The 20,023-nt window shown below is 32.2% G+C and overlaps 2 long non-coding RNA genes across 4 annotated transcripts; one reads left to right on the forward strand and one right to left on the reverse strand.

Annotated features, from left to right (window-relative positions):
* Positions 1 to 959: 959 nt before the first annotated feature.
* LOC143083995 (uncharacterized) lies at positions 960 to 19,764 on the reverse strand. Of its 3 annotated transcripts, none has more exons than XR_012980971.1 (6): positions 19,536 to 19,764; positions 10,321 to 10,520; positions 8,533 to 8,644; positions 7,419 to 7,492; positions 6,460 to 6,574; positions 960 to 1,322 (listed from the first exon to the last, which is right to left on the reverse strand). It is a non-coding gene; the product is annotated as an uncharacterized LOC143083995 (long non-coding RNA). The 3 variants fall into 3 exon arrangements; XR_012980970.1 differs by having other exon boundaries at positions 966 to 1,322; positions 8,533 to 8,615; positions 19,536 to 19,761; XR_012980972.1 differs by lacking the exon at positions 7,419 to 7,492 and having other exon boundaries at positions 969 to 1,322; positions 8,533 to 8,615; positions 19,536 to 19,759.
* LOC143083996 (uncharacterized) lies at positions 8,571 to 9,729 on the forward strand. The gene is made up of 3 exons (XR_012980973.1): positions 8,571 to 8,636; positions 8,957 to 9,067; positions 9,669 to 9,729. It is a non-coding gene; the product is annotated as an uncharacterized LOC143083996 (long non-coding RNA).
* Positions 19,765 to 20,023: the final 259 nt, after the last annotated feature.

Genomic DNA, 20,023 nt, shown 5'->3' on the forward strand with positions numbered 1-20,023 from the left:
CGCCCACAAAAATAATAGTAAATAAGAAGAATACTCCGTTTGCATTTAAAAAAAAAACAAAAAAAAAACACCAATTATCCTTCCCTCGGGATGACATAGTATTTTCTGAAAAAAGATTTCTCTAAAAAGAAGTGGCCGTAAATTTTCAACTGTATTTCTATATAATTTAATTTTGGATGTAACATGTCTTCTGATTGGCTGACGTTGTTCTGTTAATCAGCCCATAGACAAAATTTACCAACCACGCAAGGGCTGTATAGCCAGTCAAGTCGTTAATAACTTCCATTTGGCATAGACATAGTTTTGTCATGTGACTGTGATCTTCATCAACGTCTTTTTCACGATTTATTCTGGTTAAAAATTGAATCAAGAATTAAATTATAGGAAATGACTAACTATATATTATTTTCTGCCTATTCTAAATGGCAGTTAACACTTTACACGTGTGCACCGTGTGCACCACATTTTTTTTTAATGTTATTTCTTCATAGACAAAAAAAATATAACAGTCATTCCTTAAATAAAGGGAGTTGAAGGTTTGACCCTGCCAAATTCTGTGTGACTGTTCTCAGTCCGGAGCCTGTACTTTAGCAGTTGTCCTTTGTTGCTGTACATCATATTTGTTTTTCATTCATTATTTGTCATTTCTGGGCTTTTTAGCATAGCAGACTATGCGGTTTTGTTTTTTTCTCATTTTTGAAGGCCATACCTTAAGTAGCTAATTTCTGTGTCGTATAAATGAAGATTTGAGAATGGAAATGGGGAATGTGTCAAAGAGACAACAAACCGAACATAGAACAGACATAAAAGTTGTTTCATTATGTTCATTGGCATTTATATCATTTAAAATTTTTATAAATGCCTTACAACTTTTTTTTTCTTCTTAACAACTTGAGTCTGAGATTGCAATATCAGGACCTATCCCTCAATTTGGTCTTAATTTTTCTAAAGAAAACAAACAAACACTGTTTTTCTCTGTCATTTGTTTACATAATATTATAGCAATTGTGAAAAATTTAACCTTTGAGATACAATTTTTTATTCATATTTTTATATCACAAGTTCACTAAAATTGTATTAATACCAAATTCATTTTATATTTCACTAAGATTGTCTTACATGTATCAAAATTATTTCCCATTTCGCTGAAATTGTATTACCAAATTTGTAACACAAAGCTATAAAGCAATATACATGTACATCAAATGCAAACTTGGATGTCGGATTTAAACAATTCAGTTGTAGTGTTAGTTTTTGGTCCTTTTGTTACTTTTCTCTGTTGACTGCAACACATAAATACTACACTCTGGTTTCGAGAAAGTCTGAAATAAGAAATAAAATGATTACAGAATTGAGTGAATAACATAATATCTCAAACTATACTGTATAATACATAAAATACAAAGTACAGCAGTCTAAACATAACACTTTATAAACTGCATCTATCATCATCATTCTATGCTATTTGTGCAGTCATATTGCATGCCACTGATCTTATAATCGTGGTTTACACAAACAGCACAGTGATTTTTTCTTCACAAGAAATTACAGTATTCTTTTTTCTAGTGCCAATCCCAAGTCACAAATGCAATTTCTAAATAAGCAAATGAGAGGCTGAAAATAGGAAAGGTAAATTCAAACTTACTAGAAGACAAAAATCAAACAACCAAAGAACATAACAACAAAAGACATCATAAATAACTTAAAGATTGAGAAACACGAACCAAACCCAAAATCAGGGACGATCTCATGAAATTTATATATATATATTTATCTGTAATTCGTATATTTTCCCTTTGATCTTACTGCCTAATATTTTCGAGTATCACCGTACTTGCTGTATCACTTAAAATATTAGGCAATACATTGTGTGACGTCATAATTACCGATAAACAAAATAATAGGTAGTTTCGTTGTTGATACTGACTATATCATGTTGAATATCTTAACGGGCTCGTCTAGATATTCCATATGATATAGTCAGTATCAAAAACGAAACTACCTATTATTCTATATAGATTCTACCACTGCATGGAGTGTGATACTATAATAATCAACTCGAGACAGTTAAATTTTAAAATTTAAAACATGAGGCTCGCCGAGCATTGTAAATATTTAAAATTTAACTGTCGAGAGTGGATAAATATCATATTACACAAGATTTGGAGGTGGAATCTGTTTCTCTAATGATTTTTCAAACAATACGCAGACAAATTTATTCCTTCTTTGCGACTGATCTGCAAAAAGATATGTTAATTGTATGTGACGTCATCAGACATGGTAGCCTTTTTTCATGCTGTCACAAAAGGAAATTCAGAGGAAAACTAGAAAATTCGACATCATCATTTAGGAGATAACTGTATTGTATTTTAAGCTTGGCATTCCTAAAACGTAGATATTACTGTCGCAAATTGAGTTTACATAGCGACACCGAGCGGAGATAGGTAAACGGTTATTTGCGACAGGAAAATCAAGTTTTACAAAGGCCAAGCCTAAAATACAATTCAGTTATCTCCATTCTAATGCCACATTTTAAAATAAATTTCATTTAATAAATATTTTGGCTTAAAAATGCTATAAATGAAAAAGTCCACGAAACTGTTGCATCGTCATTGGCATCTAAACAATGTGACGTTAAATGTATACTCCGGATGCCAAACATGAATGCTTGAAGTATTTTTACTTTTCGTACGCTTCAGAGTGGTTTCAATATAGACAAAGAGAAGATTTTGAGGCTCAGAATGTGACTATTTTGTTTATTTTTTGAGAAATTGCATACCCCAAAAAATTAAAAATATCGGAATTCAAAATGGTGGCTTTCTTAGTTACAGACTGGTAGAACGTGGAATCTAACCCCTCAAAATATTTGTCAACGTCCAATGAAAAGTATCGTTTCAAACTATTTGCATTATAATGGATTTTAACCAATGAAGAACTGAAATCAATTGATTTCAGAATTGATTTCAGTTCTTCCAATTGAACCACACGTTGATTAATTTTTTTCATACAACTGGTGTAGAAAGGGATAAATTGACAAATTAGAAAAAATATATATGACATGTATAACAAATGAAATTATTAAAAGCATCAAGTTGAATAGAAGCCTTTGATTCACAGTTAATAACCAACTGATGAATCTAAACAATTCACACAGTTTAACAATGTTGTATGAATTAAAAAAATATACAAAATTTCATTAAGTGATTTATACATAGTTCATGAGAAAGATAGGACTGAACAGTGTATATATGTATGGTAGACAAACATTACTTTCTTTACCTTTAATAGCCCACCCACAATATGGTATGTGTTTTTCTCATTGTTGAAGGGCATACAGTTGCCAATATTTGCTTATTCCCATTTTTTTTATTTGTTTATGACAACTTGTGTACTTTTATCACCAAAATTCCATAAGCTATCGCATGTATCTAAAATTGCATATTAAACCTTAACCTTCAAGACCTTCCCCCTAAAATATATACTTACAAAATGAATTAAATCAATTTTAGGATGAACTACTGTAACTTTGCAAAAGTGATCATCAGCAGATCCACCAAAGATATAAAGACAATAAACTGGTGGAATACCCAAAAAGATAAAGAAAATAAGAAGGAGAGACTGACAAATAATATCAACATGAAAGATAGATACTACAATTATTCAATTTTTATGGAAAAGTACCCAAAAATGTATTTGAATTTCGATCAAATTAGAAGCAAAACCACAAAACTACAATCATATCTCTCAGACAAGAAATATTGGCAAAATCTTAACAAATCTGGACAGCAGCATTCTTTTCTTGGCCATTTTTCTCTTAAAAATTGGCTTTCACTTAGCTCCAATGAAAGGCTTCAACACCAGCTAGTCGACTGTAGACCTTGTTCAACTGTTCACTACAACTTTTCAACTCTTCATAAATCCATAGCACCTAATTTTGAAAATGCACACCAGCTTTACGAACAAGGGACAGAAAACATTTTAAAGATAACATCACCAAACAGCAATACCACTACCAAGGGAATGAAAGTCATAAAATCAATCGTCAACATCATCCAACCCATAGTAGAGCAACGTTTAGATATGAAATTTCCAAGACCCATTTCAGATTCTATCATGCTTTCCCCACCAGTAACACCAAAGGAATTGCAATCAACAAAAATTAAAGTTATGCAAGAAAGCAGAAAAAAATCAATGAATCTTTCACCGACGGAGGAAATGACGTTAACAATTTCCTTTCTTCATCAATTTCCTTCCGTGAGCATGACAGGATTCGCCTCGGCAATTTTTTTGAAACCAAAGACAACGCCCAACAGAGAGTAAATAAGAGTCTAGAGAAAGAGAAAACTGGTAAGAGGAAACACAAAAACCACCATGGACAATTTGATTCTTACAGATTTGACAGAACAGAATTTTTAGCAGAGATTAAATCCAAAAATGAAGGGGACACGATCAACTGGACAGCTCTAGCCCGTAAATATCAAATGACCTGCAACGACAAATTTCCTGCAAACGGGGGGCAAATTATACAGGAATATGCTAGAAGCAAAGGAATAAACACCATCAAATTCAAATCAAAAGTTTATAAAAACCAAAGGGCATATTTTAGAAGGGTAAGGAGGGCAAAAAAAGTGGTTACAGTCAGCAGAACAAAGATTTCCCTCCCTACTCCAAGGCAGTCATCCCACTTGAAGAAAGATATAAAGGTAAAGATAGCTTCCGGAGACTTGTATTTAGGAGAAGAAATAGCACCAAAGGACATCATTTCAACGACAATAACAGATGGAAAATTGCAGCAGAAAACAACAGTTATACATGGTAGAAAATTCCCCCTCGTTAGACTTAGAAGAATAGCTTGGCAGGAACAGGTAAGCAGTGGAGTATTACGATATTTTAGTGACCAGGAATATGACAGCTTAACCATGGACCAACTTACATCTCGTTATATCAGGATCGGACAAAAACCACCAGCAGGAACTCTTTCAGATAAAATAGAACATCTAAAACTCACTGAAAGAACAAGAAAAATTAAACTATGGCACGACCACAGCTGCATCTTAAACCATTCCTATGTATGTTTCACCATCTCATGGCTATATGATCCTGCCAACTATTTTACTGATAAAGAGTACCAAGAGAAGTATAAAGACCGTAAGCCAATTAATGTTCAAAGTATAGTAGAAAAACCAAAGTTATATATTTTCGGCCAATCAGGTAGCAGCGACGTAGAACAATCCAGTTACACTGCAGTTAGAATTGAAGACCTCCAAATTTTATCGGAACCTATCACAGCAGACAATGGTAATATTAAAATTTTTGATGTAATGCGCGTATTCAGCGGTGACGGTCCTGCAAGACAATTTGAAATCGGACAGCAGAGAGGTGGAAATTATCCCTGTGTATGTGGAGTTCACGCGAATGATCATGGAAATTTTGTTCTTTGTTATGGCATTTCACCTCTTACACTAGATGAACGAGTTGGTTTAATAAGATCCACACGATGTTTCGAAGAACTGAAAAAGGGAAATTTAAATCCATTCCAAAATTTAAAGAAAGACGACCTCATAGAAGAACTAGAAAGCAGAGATATTGATATTCACAACATGTTACGTCCTGAACTACAAGAAAATCTATCCGCCCTACTTCATGGAATTTGCAGACCACCAACTCTAATGACAACAACTCCTACTCTTTCAACCCATCATCTTAACTTAAACAACTATGAAATATTTGGCAAGGAACCATTACATGATCTTTCCAATTTTATACAGAACATTATAACTGAATTACCATCCCATATAAGCGACAAAAAACTTCAAAAAGAATAAGAGGAATTTTCAAAACACACCATCGGAGATAAAAATCAAATAAAGGGATCCGATGCGCGCCTATACTTAGTAAAATTATCCCATTTGTTAGCTTCTTCACAACAGACTGATCCAAACATAAGACAGATGATTGATTCGCTTCTTGAAATAACCAACATTTCGTATTCTAAGTACAACACCAGATCTCCAAAACAGATACTAAGGCTATATAATCAAAGCGTTCTTCTCGCGATAAATTGCAGAAACGTTGTCGGAGTCCCGTCTAAAATGACATCAAGGAAATTTTTTGGTAGTCATTTCCACAGTGTATCCATCCATCTTGCAGAAGTTCAAAGAATATTTAATTTAAGGTCCCTCGTAACAGAACAAGAAGAAAGATGTTTTGGAGATCTCCGAAGAATTTCAGAAAACACCAGTAACCGTCAACCAAAAACCGTATGCGACAACGCAGTTCTTCGATTTACTTGTCAACAATCCAGCAAGCAAGACAGTATTTACATTCAAGAATCTATTATTCAAAAGCTCGCGAAACAAATTCAGGCCAAACCCAGAACTTTAATTCCTTCAACCATTCTCAATAAAAGACCTATTTTAATACAAAGCCATCTGGAGAGGATAAGTGATTACATCTTACCTGGCGAAGGAGTTTGGTGGCATATGGAAGATGGTAACATGATCTTCCATGATGGCCCTGATGATGAACCTTTTCACAATGAAGGTCCAGACATGCACCACTTCAGGTCATCCTCCTATAAAAAACAACATCAACAACTGAAAGACATCTGGGAAAAGGTTATAGAAAATTATAAAGGAAACATCATCACATTACCACTTCAAAGAATTAAGACGTTTGACAAAGATGGCAAAGTCGTGTATATAACACCAACTGAGACAGGTATGTATAAACTGTTTAAACCAATGTCAACTCCAAAATATCATATTATTGATGATATTTCAAGACTATTCATGAGAAATGCAATGAAAATTTCCCAAGCAACATCACAATTTAGATTATAATATTTTTGATAAATCAGGTCCAGACATAACTGAATACTCTTGCAAAAATTCTGAATTTTTTGTTATATATACCTTTCTAAACTGATAAACTTTTGTTTTTTGGCTGCATCTCTACTAATCAATCCAAAATAACTTTATTATTAATGATATAAAGAAAAGACGTGCTTGTTCATGTTTGGAATTAATTGTGTTCCTTGTTTACAAGCATGTTTAAAATCCAGCTCAGTATAACAATCGTGTACAAAGCAATGTACATTACTTTAGAATATTGCTTTGCATGTTCTCACTTTGAATTTGCAAATAGTTTGCTGCTGGAAGTTTTAAAGACCTTATATTATATATTCATCATCATACATATATTTGGAAATCTAGTTATTTTTTCGAATAACAATTTCATGATTATTTTGTGAAAATCTGGTATTTGATACATTTTAATTCTTACTTGTTTGACAATATTTCAAGTCATGAAAGTTATGCCTTAAAGTAATAAATGTTAAGTGAAAAATAACTTAAAATTCTTTTTAGATGTTATTGTTTCATTCCTTAAAATTGCATCTTAATACTGTATAAACTTACCAGAAACTACATGTACTGATGTTTTTTTGTAGACTTGCCATCTGAGTCAACAGACAACTACCAGCACAACATACCTGTACAAGGTAAATGACAGAGTAAAATGTTTCTCAATACTATAACAATCATGCTAATATCAATGATTAATCTTAAGGTAGATAGGGTGTCGTCTTCCATCTTGGATTTCGGAATACCAGAAAACAAGGTCTAGATCTTTAATAGAATGTGCAAATTTTGAGAGTAGTAGGTAATTCATGTGTAAGAACTTTTATTTCAATATAGAAAATGACATGTTGTATCATATTGAGGGTTGCATTTTACAAAAAACAGTAAACTTTTGTTAAATTACTTTTTTTCTAATTTTGCCACATAAGGGGAGGCAACTCAAATGCACGGGCAGATAATTCAGATTAAGGTACTTTAACAATGGAATGTTTTAGGAATTTACCTGTTTTATTATGTAGCAAGAAAACGGGTCTGGTGACCCCATTTTTTCTTTTTCTTTACTGAAAGCATACTATTAGTTATATTCTCATAGGTTATCTCAAAATTCTATGGCGTAGATTATGATTTATGGTCCAATTATTAAAAAATTCTATAAAATACAATTAAGACACCCCATCTACCTTAAGTTAAACTTGTTTTTCTCCATTCATGTTAGTTGATAGACAAATTTTATGAATCTGGGAAAAAAAACAAACAAAGAAATAGTTCTTTGTATAATAAGTTATAAATGTGTCTTTTTATCTTCTTATTTTGATATGGAGAAAGTAAACTTGATCGTTGGTTTTCCTGTTTGAATGGTTTTACACTAGTAATTTTTGGGGCCCTTATAGCTTGTTGTTCTGTGTGAGCCAAGGCTCCGTGTTGAAGGCCGTACATTGACCTATAATGGTTTACTTTTTTAAATTGTTATTTGGATGGAGAGTTGTCTCATTGGCACTCACACCACATCTTCCTATATCTATTTTCCAATTTGTGTACTGTCTTTCATGTCAATTGTATAGCATATGTATATATAATTATGTCTATCGAGTTTAGCAAGATCAACAAAATCAATATTGGACAGAAAAACTGTGTCTGTTCAGTATGATTATAAGCATCATAATTACCTTACCTGTTTATTTTTATTCTCCATAGAATTTCAAGGCAGAAGTGGCACCAAAGAACCTGCCAACGAGGATCAACCATCAATTTCGCCTGAAAAGAATTTAGAACAAGGTATATTACTACAAAGGAAATAATGTATTAATATGATGATTATGTTCTTAAAAGGTGCGTGTTAACTTCATTTGATTGTTTATCTAATATAAATTCAATCACCAATAAAGTTCATTTAGCATATTAAAAACACAGGATTATAAATACTTAAGATTCTTCATGCAAGAAAGGTACAGCCTACAGGTTAATATCCTAATCATATTTTGCCCTTTTTGTTGACACTTTAGTTTAACATTCCTTTCAGAAAATGTTATGTAATCTGCATAAATTTTATTTCAGTAATCTACATAAATTTTATTTCTTCTTAACATTTATCATAGATCCAGATCAAATTCCAGACATAGAAAATGAACTTGAGACCAGAGAGGAAAGAGAGAGGAAACTGCTTGAGAACAACAACATTAAACATTTGTACAAATCACATATTAAAGGTAATTAAATAATTCAAATCAAGTAGAGATTCAAATTGATGTGACCATTAAGTAACATAGAACAAAATTGTATTTTACCACAAGAGAACAGATTCATACAGACACCCACACCATGAACATTCCTACCTAATAATAGTGTAGGCATAGCATGAAAAAGACTTCTAAAATTCTTCTGCGCTTTTTTTTTATTGATGGACATGATGGATTTATTCCTGCATCATTAACATACATACATTGTTCCTACATGATGCCTTTAATAAAACATTTTTTTTATATTCTTGTACAAATATATAAACAATAAGCAGCTGTTAATGACATATAATTTTATATATGTTCAAACTTCCTGGATTCATATTACTTCATAACTCAACATCATATAGCATGTATAGTTTCTGTAAAGGCTACTCCATTAAAATGGTAGGAGGGTAGAAGTTTAATTATTCCATGGTTTTTTTGTTTACCATTATGCATAATCATCACCCACCTACATGCATTTAATGAAATAGCCTTAATAATATCATAAATTTAATAACTATTTTAAAGGAATCTATTTAGTTATATCTATTGACAGGTTTCCAAATTAATATATGTTTAATTTCAGTTTTAAAGTGGACTATACAGCCTAGCAACATCAGTGTCCATGAAAGTGTTACCACCCAACGAAATATATACCAGGTATATATAGTCATTTTACTTAAACTTCAGACTCTCATTCTTTAGTGTCTTATTATTGTATATATATATAAATAAACCGAAATTACATGTATGGAAATACTTTTCTACTTTGTTTTGTTGGATTGCTGTCTCATCTGCCTTTTCCATACATGAAACCATTATTTTTAATTTTCAGTTAACCGAAAACCATCAACGTGCAAAAGAAAATTGTTCGAATCTGAAATTTCGAACACTGAGACTGATAAGTAAAGGTTTCCTTATATAAACTTTCTCAGCTAAAATAAAGAAAATTGGCAATATTTTGTGACAAAACAGTAACTATAAATACAAAACTTAATCACTGATTAATATAATGCATGTTGTTAATTAATATTGTTACAAGCTTAAGTTGTGTGCTAAATTAAAGATTATTATTAGAATGATAGGTATGCAGCATCTAATATTTTAGGAATAAAACATACATTTTCATGTAGCTATTTTTGTAATTTGACTAAATTAAAAAAAAAAAAAAATAAAGAATACTTGTGAAAAGGGATATACGTTAAAATTCAGTATAATTTTACTGTGATAGTATTTACCTTTTTATGCTTCAGCACCACGTAGAAAGAAGACAACATTCGATCTGGTTGTCCAACTACTCGGCCCATCATCAGATGTGGATGACTGCATTAAGTACAGGGAATTGAAGCTAAAACACCCTGGTCATAAATCCTTCGTATCAGCTTTTGATCAATCTTTCTCTAAGCTACAGATTGAGGTCAGCAAAAGGTATTTTGCCCTGAAAGATAAAACAGCAAAAGATGAGGGAAAGGAGAACAGGGAGAATCTGTTAGCCGACAAAGAGATTGCTCAAAAGCTGCTTGATCACTGGGGAGTGTACTACTTTTAATGTCCAGTGCACTACATAATAATTCTTAAAATGTTTAAATGTTGCATATAAAATAATATTACTAAATGCCATACCTACTTAAGTTTTAAAATAAAGAGATGTGGTATGATTGCCAATTGCTACAATGCAATGACTAAAAGGACATACATGTAGATGTAAGCAGCTATTCGTCACCATGGAGCACAAGAAATTCAAGAAAAGGCAATTTTCTAAATTCTACTTTATCATACTGCCTGTTTTATAGCATTTGACTTTTGTTATTTCTTAAAAACATCCAATGTAGGCACAATATATGTATCATAGCATGATTCAATTGGAATTTATATTTTAATAGGTAGTGAGTGCCAATGAGACAACTCTCTCATCCAAGTCACAAATTGTAAAAGTATTTAAAGGTCAGTGATGTCTTCAACACAGAGCCTTTGCTCACACAAAACTGCAATCTATAAAGGGTCCAAAACATGATTTCAATGGTAAAACCAACAGTCTTAAAATAACAAGAAAAACTTAAAAACCACATCAACAAATGACTACTACTTAACATCAGGTTCCTGATTGAGAACAGGTGCAAATACATGGGTTTAAGTTCAGATAAATTCCATATTTCTTTAGCATCTTGGCAGTTGTTTAACCGCAAGTGGCAAATATCACATGCATATTAGGACTAGAACATATTAATGTTATATGCTTTAATTTATACTCAATAACCACTACATTAATGCACATTTAATAGTGAATTGACCAATCATACAATTATATAGAGTACTTTAATATGTAAAATGGTGCACTGGATATGTTTTGTATGTGCACCCTTAGTGGCTTGGATCATAAGGCTATTTTCATAAAGGCAACTTATATAAAAGGGGAAGGGGGCAGGTTGTTAAGAGCATACCCTGGTAAAACTTTGAAACGGGGAATAATAACAAACTACTAAAATATGTGTGTTGAATCCTCAGAATAATTTCTACTGCAGATGTATCATGATAAGGGCTGGAAAGAGGCAAGGAATAAGGAAATGTGATATAATTGCAAATGACACAATTATTCTTGGTAGATTGACTGGAATGTAATTTCCCATTAATATTAGTATGATAAGAATAAGGTAATGTGATAGGATTGCAAATGACACACTTATTGTTCACAATACATGTATAGTCATAAAATCAGAATAGAATATAATTGTAGATTATTGTTTGGGAGGGCCTTTAAAATGAGCAAAACCTATACCAGGAAGCAAGATTCAAATCAAATCAGTAAATCTATTGCCCGATAAGTGCTATTTAAAGCAAAATATAAAAAAATTAGGCCGACAGCATCCCATGTAAACAACAAAGAGACAAAACAAATGGTAGTTTTAATGGCTGCTCTTCTATGTGAACATTAATCACAAACTGACCTTCGATAGGAGCATTTACTTAAACCATGTTGCAACTATATTCATTTTCAAAGCCTGCCCCTGTATTTTTAAATAGATCTTGTGGTTAATATGAAAGGATTTATGAAGGGGAACTCTTCAATAGACAGACAGGGCTGATACTGTATTCATCTGTAGTATAAACTGTTTGAAATTAATATATTTTGTAATTAAGTCCAGGAGACTGCATACCTGTAAATCTGAAGAACAACCTATCAAGAATATAATATTGAGACTTATAAGTGTAAGGAATAGAAGTCATTAACATGTTTGATTTCAATATAGTTTCATACAATTGAAAGTTTGATTCAAATACAATTTTCAAATACATGTATTTTAGGTGTATAATGAGAATGTTAAATTCAAGTTTGGTTTAATAATAAGCATGGTTGGAATCTTTTTCCTAAATTCCTTTTTAAAACAGTGAATACAGCATCAACCTCATTACCTGTACTTAAGTTACTGCCATGAGTACAACCAGAGATTCGTATACCAAGCTTCCAATAACATCAGGATGATACCGCTGTCAGGATATGACAAAAAATTACCTAATACATGTATGACTAATATACTTGATATGACAATGATCTACTCAATAATCCCAGGGGTGCAGAAATTCTCAGTTCAACCCATAGGACACATATATTCATGCAACAGGACAAGTATTTTTAAACAAGTTATAAGACAACATCTGAATTTAAGAGTCCTTCCTTTAACTATCAGATATGACTAGTATCCTATCGGTCAGTGTGGGATTCCGCGCTATACCATATATAGGAGAAGCTAGGTCATAGATAGGGTTCTGAAAGAATTTTGGGTCAGTGTGGGTTTTCTACGCTATACCCTTATTCAAATTCTTTGCTCAGAAGGAAATTTTGGAAGAGACACAAAGATCATGAAACACCTCATCAACCATGTATCTAGAATTTAGACAGAGACCCTTGTACATACTTGCTAGATGGATGCTGCATTAGACTTTCAGTACCAGACACCCCTGGGATACGACAACATAGTTTACCGAATATGACTTTTCTCTTGATTTGACAACAATTAATGGATATGACTTGACTCAATAATGTCAGAAAAGTGTTTTAACTTTTCATCTACGATTTCATAAATAATCTACTAAAATTTGATGTTTATAATCATTAAATAAAGTTTAAAGATGTTAATGTTTTGTACACAGTTCTTGTGTGCATTAAAAATTTCTCCTTTTGAATAGTTAAGTTTAAAATATTATCATATAAACAAATAACGATCGAAAAAATAATAAAATAAATCAAAGGACCAAGTATTACAAAAAAGGCCAACAATAAAATCAGAATGACTGGCAATATAGCAAAAATTTATAAAAGATTTTTTTAAATTGCAAATTATTTAGTTTATTTGTTTCAAAGAAGCCTGAAGGTGCAATAAAAACAGTCGTTTCAAAAAAGAAGTAATAAAAACAGTGGTTTCAGAGAAGATGTGAGTGGCATTTAAGGGTTTACTTGCTGTGTAAAAATTCTCAATGCTACATTTCATGCTATATTTTGTCTTGCAATATTTCATCAGTCCAAGTCAAGCACTTTCAGGAACTTCGGATATTAAATCAAACTGATTTTTTTCTCTCCTCATATATAAAGTTTTATAAATACAATGTAGAGTAAATGATAAATATGAGAGTAAGTCATTTCTTTCTTATAAATTTAAATATAGGTCAATGTTTAAAAAATATCAATTATGTCTGCATGTAACCATATTCTTCAAATGATAGCAAGCAGATTAACTGCATTTAATTTGTTTAAAAAAACGTAAAAATAACAAGTACATTTTGTAATTGAAATCAGTATTGTTTCTTCAGACTAAAATAATAAAGGTTGGCTTCAAACATGGGAAAGTTATGTAATCATTTTGTTATAAAAATTACAATTAATACATATAGATAGAAAATTTAACTAATTTTTACACAGCCATTTTGATAAAAGTTAAAAGTATAAAATAAATTCTCTTGGACTGAATTTTGCAATGTGGTGGTGGGTGGGGAATGCAGCCAAGATATTTAAAATCTTGCCAGTCACAAGCCTGGAAGGAAGGTAGCTTCAATAAATATGGAAGTAACCTTCTGAATGCAGAGTGAACCACCATAAGAAGTTGAGTGTTATTTTTCAGATTATATAATAAATTTGTAAATAAAAAGAAGATTCTGTCTATCATCTTCATTATAGTTTACTTTAATATATAAATTTGCTTTAAAAATAAACTGAAATATATATTTATTTTATGATTCGAACTGTGATTCTTGAATATAAATTGAAACATGCTACTTTTAATTAAGAAATAATTCATGGAAGCCATAGATTTGTTGGAAATTTACACATGGCCTGGGCCGTGATATTCGAATTTTATCCTGAGCGTTAGCGAGGGATAAAATTAACGAATATCACGGCCCAGGCCATGTGTAAATTTCCAACAAATATATGGCTTCCATGAATTATTTCGATTCTAATAGGACAAATACGACCATTAAAAATCTGAAGCGATGATGGGTATACCTTGTGTGTGGCTGTTCTATTTTACCCACTGTTCGATAAATGTAAAACAAATCGGCTAATAAACCTGCATGAATGATTTCTTAACTAACCGCTAGAAAAAAAATGTGATTACTTTTTTTACTTCTCAGTAAACCCAACATTTGCAATTTTAAATCTACATTTTTTATCGTAAGCTACCGTCAAATTAACTGTTGACATGTTGTAACCAAGGAGCCGCGATGTTGACATGCTGAAATCAGTAAATGTGCGAATAATGCAATAGAACAGAAAACAAGCAACACCTACCTCAATACTTTATTTTAATGCAATTGTATCTGAGTTTAGAAGGTAAACGCAATAGAAAAACCTTCAGCTTTGACGTTTTCATTCGTATGACGTCATGTTTTGAAATGACGTTAATGCGCAAAAATCATTACTGGAATTTCACGGAATTTTAATTTATTTTGTTTTTGTCCATTTTTCCGTTCTCTAATGTGTAAATTCTTTTTGTTATGCATCAGAATCAGAATAAATGTTCTGTAGGGTTTTATTCAAGTGTAATTGTTAACACAGCGAAAACAACAACCGTTTACACATAGGTTACGATACATGTGGATTTACGTGGGAGGCATATTTAAACAGCCATTTGTGTACATCTTGGAGTCTGCGCTAAGTATAGATGTATCGAGAATTTTATCACGGTGTTGTTTACAAAGCGAAAGAAGCACGTCATATTAGAATGTAAAATTACACATGGTTTTCATTTTTAGCCATGGCGATGTCAGTTTATTTTAGATTTACGAGTTTGATTGTCCCTATGGTATCTTTGTCACTCTTTTCAAGCGCAGGTGATAAATGGCTCCATAAAGGTTATCATGGTTATAAAATATTAATCCCTGTGGAAACAAAAATATTCCAGAAATTAAAAAAAGGTAACTGTGTACGATAAAAATGTTGATTCAGTTTTGGATGTGTTGGAAGTCAATTTCAAAGATTTCATTGGTCAACCTAATAAAAAATGTTCAATAAAATTAAGAGATAACTGTATTGTATTTGAAGCTTTAAGGATGTCCATCAGTAGTTTTACTATCGCAAATTTAGGAGATAGAGAATTTTACGCTTACTGTCATTCAATCAGAACCATTGATACAAAATAATTGCATTAGAATACAAATCCTCCTTAGGATAGTACGTAAGCTTTAAACAAACTACAAATGCAAGAAAACACAAAAAAGAGATGAATCCACAGCATATTATAATTTTGGAATTCTTTTGAACTTTCACTTCATGAAAACTCTCAGGCACTAAAATTTCAGATGTCCAATGCATGTTTGTACAGAAACAACCTTTACTTCTCATGCTTGTAATAATATTATGAAAAAAATTCAAAATAAAATTCAGGAGATTTGGTATAATTGCCAATGAGAAAAATTATCCAAAAGAATCCAAATGACATTGATTTAATCAATTCTAGGTAAATATATACAACCTTTAACAATGAGCTGAAACCATACTTTGTAGTAAGAGGGCTCATATTATCGACAAGTCAAATCAAAACTTTACTCATCCGGATTAAATTGTAATTAGTGATATTTGTATAATTTATACATATAAAATCAGAAGATGTGCCAATTATCAGGAAAAAAAAATTCAGAGAGAAGATCACAGTTTAACTATATGTCACAGTGTGGCCTTCAACATTGAGAAAAACCCATACGGGAGGAATAGGACCTTTATTGGGACTCCAGGATCAGGTGTAACCACATAGACAAATGACAACCACTGAATTACCATGATTACAGGCTCCGGACTTGCAACAGGCACATACATAACTAAGCTACATGTCTGAAAGGCATGAAACATGTGAAATGACATAACAAATGTAAAGCAATTTAATTAAAAAAAATATATATAAAATGACCATACAGCATAGATAAAGGAGATAAAAATCCAACAATATATTCAACGGACATCTAGAGGGAGATTTTGCTACATTTTTACTGCAAACTGATACCAGAGAAAACAAGGTTGGCAAAAAAGTGGTCAATATTGACCATGCCAGTGGTAAATAACAGTAATTACCGGGAAATACTGGCAAATACTGGGAAAAACCGGCAAATACTGGTCGATTGAAATTTTGAGTGGTCATTACTATATCAACCATTCTTTACCTGGTCAATTATAATTACTATCAATAATTAAATATAGAAAGTGTTCAAATCATTTTTAATGCTTTCAATTCCATTTCTATTGTAAATTCAAACAGGGATCTATATTGATCAATGTGTAGTAAAAGATAAAAACGTTTTGCCCCTGCTTTGAAATTTCTATTTCCAGCATGAAGAAGGTTTTGTCACACAGTTAAATAGACAGGAAATAATTTATTGTTTAAGGGAGTCTTCAAATATCACTTTTATTACTTTCAACCCATGTAATGTCAACTTTTATTGGGGGCTGTTGTTTTAGTAAATAATTTTTCACACCTAGCAATGCCAGGTGATAGGTAAAAAGACACATGTAACTTCATTTACCTGTAGTTTTATTTACTTTTAATTTTAGTTACCTGTAAAATCATACATTTTGGAGAAAATAATATAGTGATGTATAAATGTTGAAATAAAATGTAAATTTTTATATATATCTTAAGTATACAATATAAGTATATTAAACTTTTTATCAAGTTATTACTTCAATCAATAGTAAAAACAACCATGAAAATTTCAATTGACCAGTATTTGCCAGTATTGACCACTTGGGGAGTATTGTCCGGGGCGGTAAATACCACTGGTAAATACCGGGTGCGGTATTTACCACCCACCCTTGAGACAAAAACGCCAGATTAATTATCAAAATAATGAATTTTAGATAGAGCAGTATACAGGTCATATATTATGTACATATGAATGAGTTAGCAGTTGGGAGTCCTTTATAACAAGGAAAGAGAGGCTTGTTTAAGGACCTTTTTTGGGAAGTCAGATTTTACCCTTTTGAGGTCCAAGTGATTCCCTATATAATCAACCAATTTTATCCCCTAAAAAGGGGGGGGGACCCTTATGGATTTTATTCACCGTCTATGGATCCATAGGGGGTCAGTAGTTAACCGTATAACGAATTTATCGCACGCTAGACTTTTTCTGCTGCGTTTTGATAAAAATCAACAATGAAACACAACATTAATAGATGATGTCACCATTAACGTGCCATGAACCCCCTACTATGGTCTCATAGGGGGTCACCACGTGACGGCATTAAACCAATCACGTCATAATTTACCCGCTGTGCGATAAAAGCCAATATTGGAACTTTAATGACTTTAATTGATAGTTACCCAATATTTTCACATATTCTAAAGCTGGAATTTGAAAAAAAGACTTATTCAGTGACTGTTAGGCACTAGTAAGATAAACTCGACAAGTATATAAAAAGTTGAACTAGCAAGTTTTAAAAATCTTTGCTTAAAACATATAAATAAAATGACGGAAAACAGGTCTTTTCGTTATCACTGAACTACACTGTAGTATATACATAATATATATGTTGAAGGATGCCTCTGGGTGCGGGAATTCTCACTGCATTGAAGACCTATTGGTGACCTTCTGCTGTTATCTATGGTCGGGTTGTTGTTTCTTAGTCACATTTTCCATTTCAATTCTCAATTTTACTTCAAACTAGTAGTCAGAAAGATTTTTGGTGCAGAATATATACCTATTCCAGCAGGACATAATACCAATGATGATATGTGTAAAGGAACCAGGTCTTGCAAGGTTATATGTACATGTGTTTTAATTAGAGACGACATCAAAAGTTCAATGAAGGATAAAAAACTTGATTCACATAGTTTTTTCACCAACCCCTACATCCCCCCTCTTAACTTAATTTTGGAAAAATTGATTGACCAATAGGGATATACATGTATGTAAAATCGATTTTGGATTAACAAAACTTGCAGCAATGTTGACCCCCACCCCCAAACTATTTGATTTAAGTTTTTTTATCCTACATCGATCTTTTGATGTCGTCCCTTATTGTCTGGGTGTCCCAGAATATTTTTTTTTACAGCGGTCATAATTATTTTGACTAAAGTAAGACGATATGTTACCGCCAGATTGCAATGAGACATGCCTATCAACCAGTGACCAAAACAAAACCATAACTTGTACCAAGCTATTATACTAAAATAAGGCCTAGTCCAAGTAATTATGACGTCTGGCAAGGCTATTTTAATTTTTATCTTGGACGCTAGGAAGGTGTCCCAGAAAAAAATAAATTAAAATAGCCTTGCCAGACGTCATAATTATTTAAACTAAATGAAATAAGGCCCAGACAAAACAAAACATAAACAAATTCAAACAAAACACTGACAGCCTAATTTATCAACACGACTACAAAAGAACAAATATGATATTCGCATACTGACTTCCGATGCACATACAGAATAAGGTAGAGTTTTGTCTAGGCATGGTTAAATATGTTATTAGAAAATGAGGGGGGGGGAGGTGGGTTAAATCCTCCTCCATCCATATCAATTAATTAAATAAATTATGACTTTTGTAAGGCTAATTTAATTCTTATCTATGATATATTGATAGGCTGATTTTTTTGTTTGTTACTAGATAATAAAATTATAAATTGATCACCAGAAATGATTATCTGAACTAGGACAAGCAGGTGCTCACAACAAATAAATAACAATTTTTACGAAGCAACCCTTTGACAGTGCCGTAACTATCGAGAATGCAAGTGGTAAAAGTGGTAGCATATATACTAATTAATTTCATCCGCTCCTCTATCAATTTAAAAATGAAAGTCAATTATACTTTTTTTAATTTCTCCCATCTGAACACGTGTAGCATGTTTGCCAAAGCTAAACTTGTTTTTATCTAACTCTCCACCTTTTTTCATCTACTAAAATGGATGAATTACAAAGTAAACAATTTACATTCATTAATGCTTACATATTTTGTAGCTGTCACTTACTTTTGTCGGTATATTTTCACACATTAGAGAAAATAATTGCTCCGGCAAGGTGCTTTCTATTCTGCAAACTTCCAAACATCTAATGACGGCGATTTGGGGACGATCGGCTTCTCATTGGTTGCTACTCGGAAGTAGGCGGTGTGTAATCCCGGCAATAAAAACATCTATTGCAACCATTTATTATATATTTTCAACAAAAAAATGCCGTAATCTTGTTTTAATAATCAAATGACATCATACCAGTATCCCTTTTTTATCCGCATGCCTGCATGCAATTTGTATTTTACAATTTTATCGATGGACGCTGCTTACGAAATCCGCCATTGAGGAATATATAATGAGGTAATTGCGGAGTTACCTACCCCTGGCAAAAATTCCGCGAAATTCGGCGAAATTGCCTTAACATCACTGCGTTGACATGTTAAAAAGCATAGAGTAAATATCAACTGCGTGTTATAACTCAACCACAACATCTATTTTAATATCGG

The sequence above is a fragment of the Mytilus galloprovincialis genome, chromosome 7 (genome assembly GCF_965363235.1).
Source record: "Mytilus galloprovincialis chromosome 7, xbMytGall1.hap1.1, whole genome shotgun sequence".
NCBI classification, from domain to species: Eukaryota; Metazoa; Mollusca; class Bivalvia; order Mytilida; family Mytilidae; genus Mytilus; species Mytilus galloprovincialis.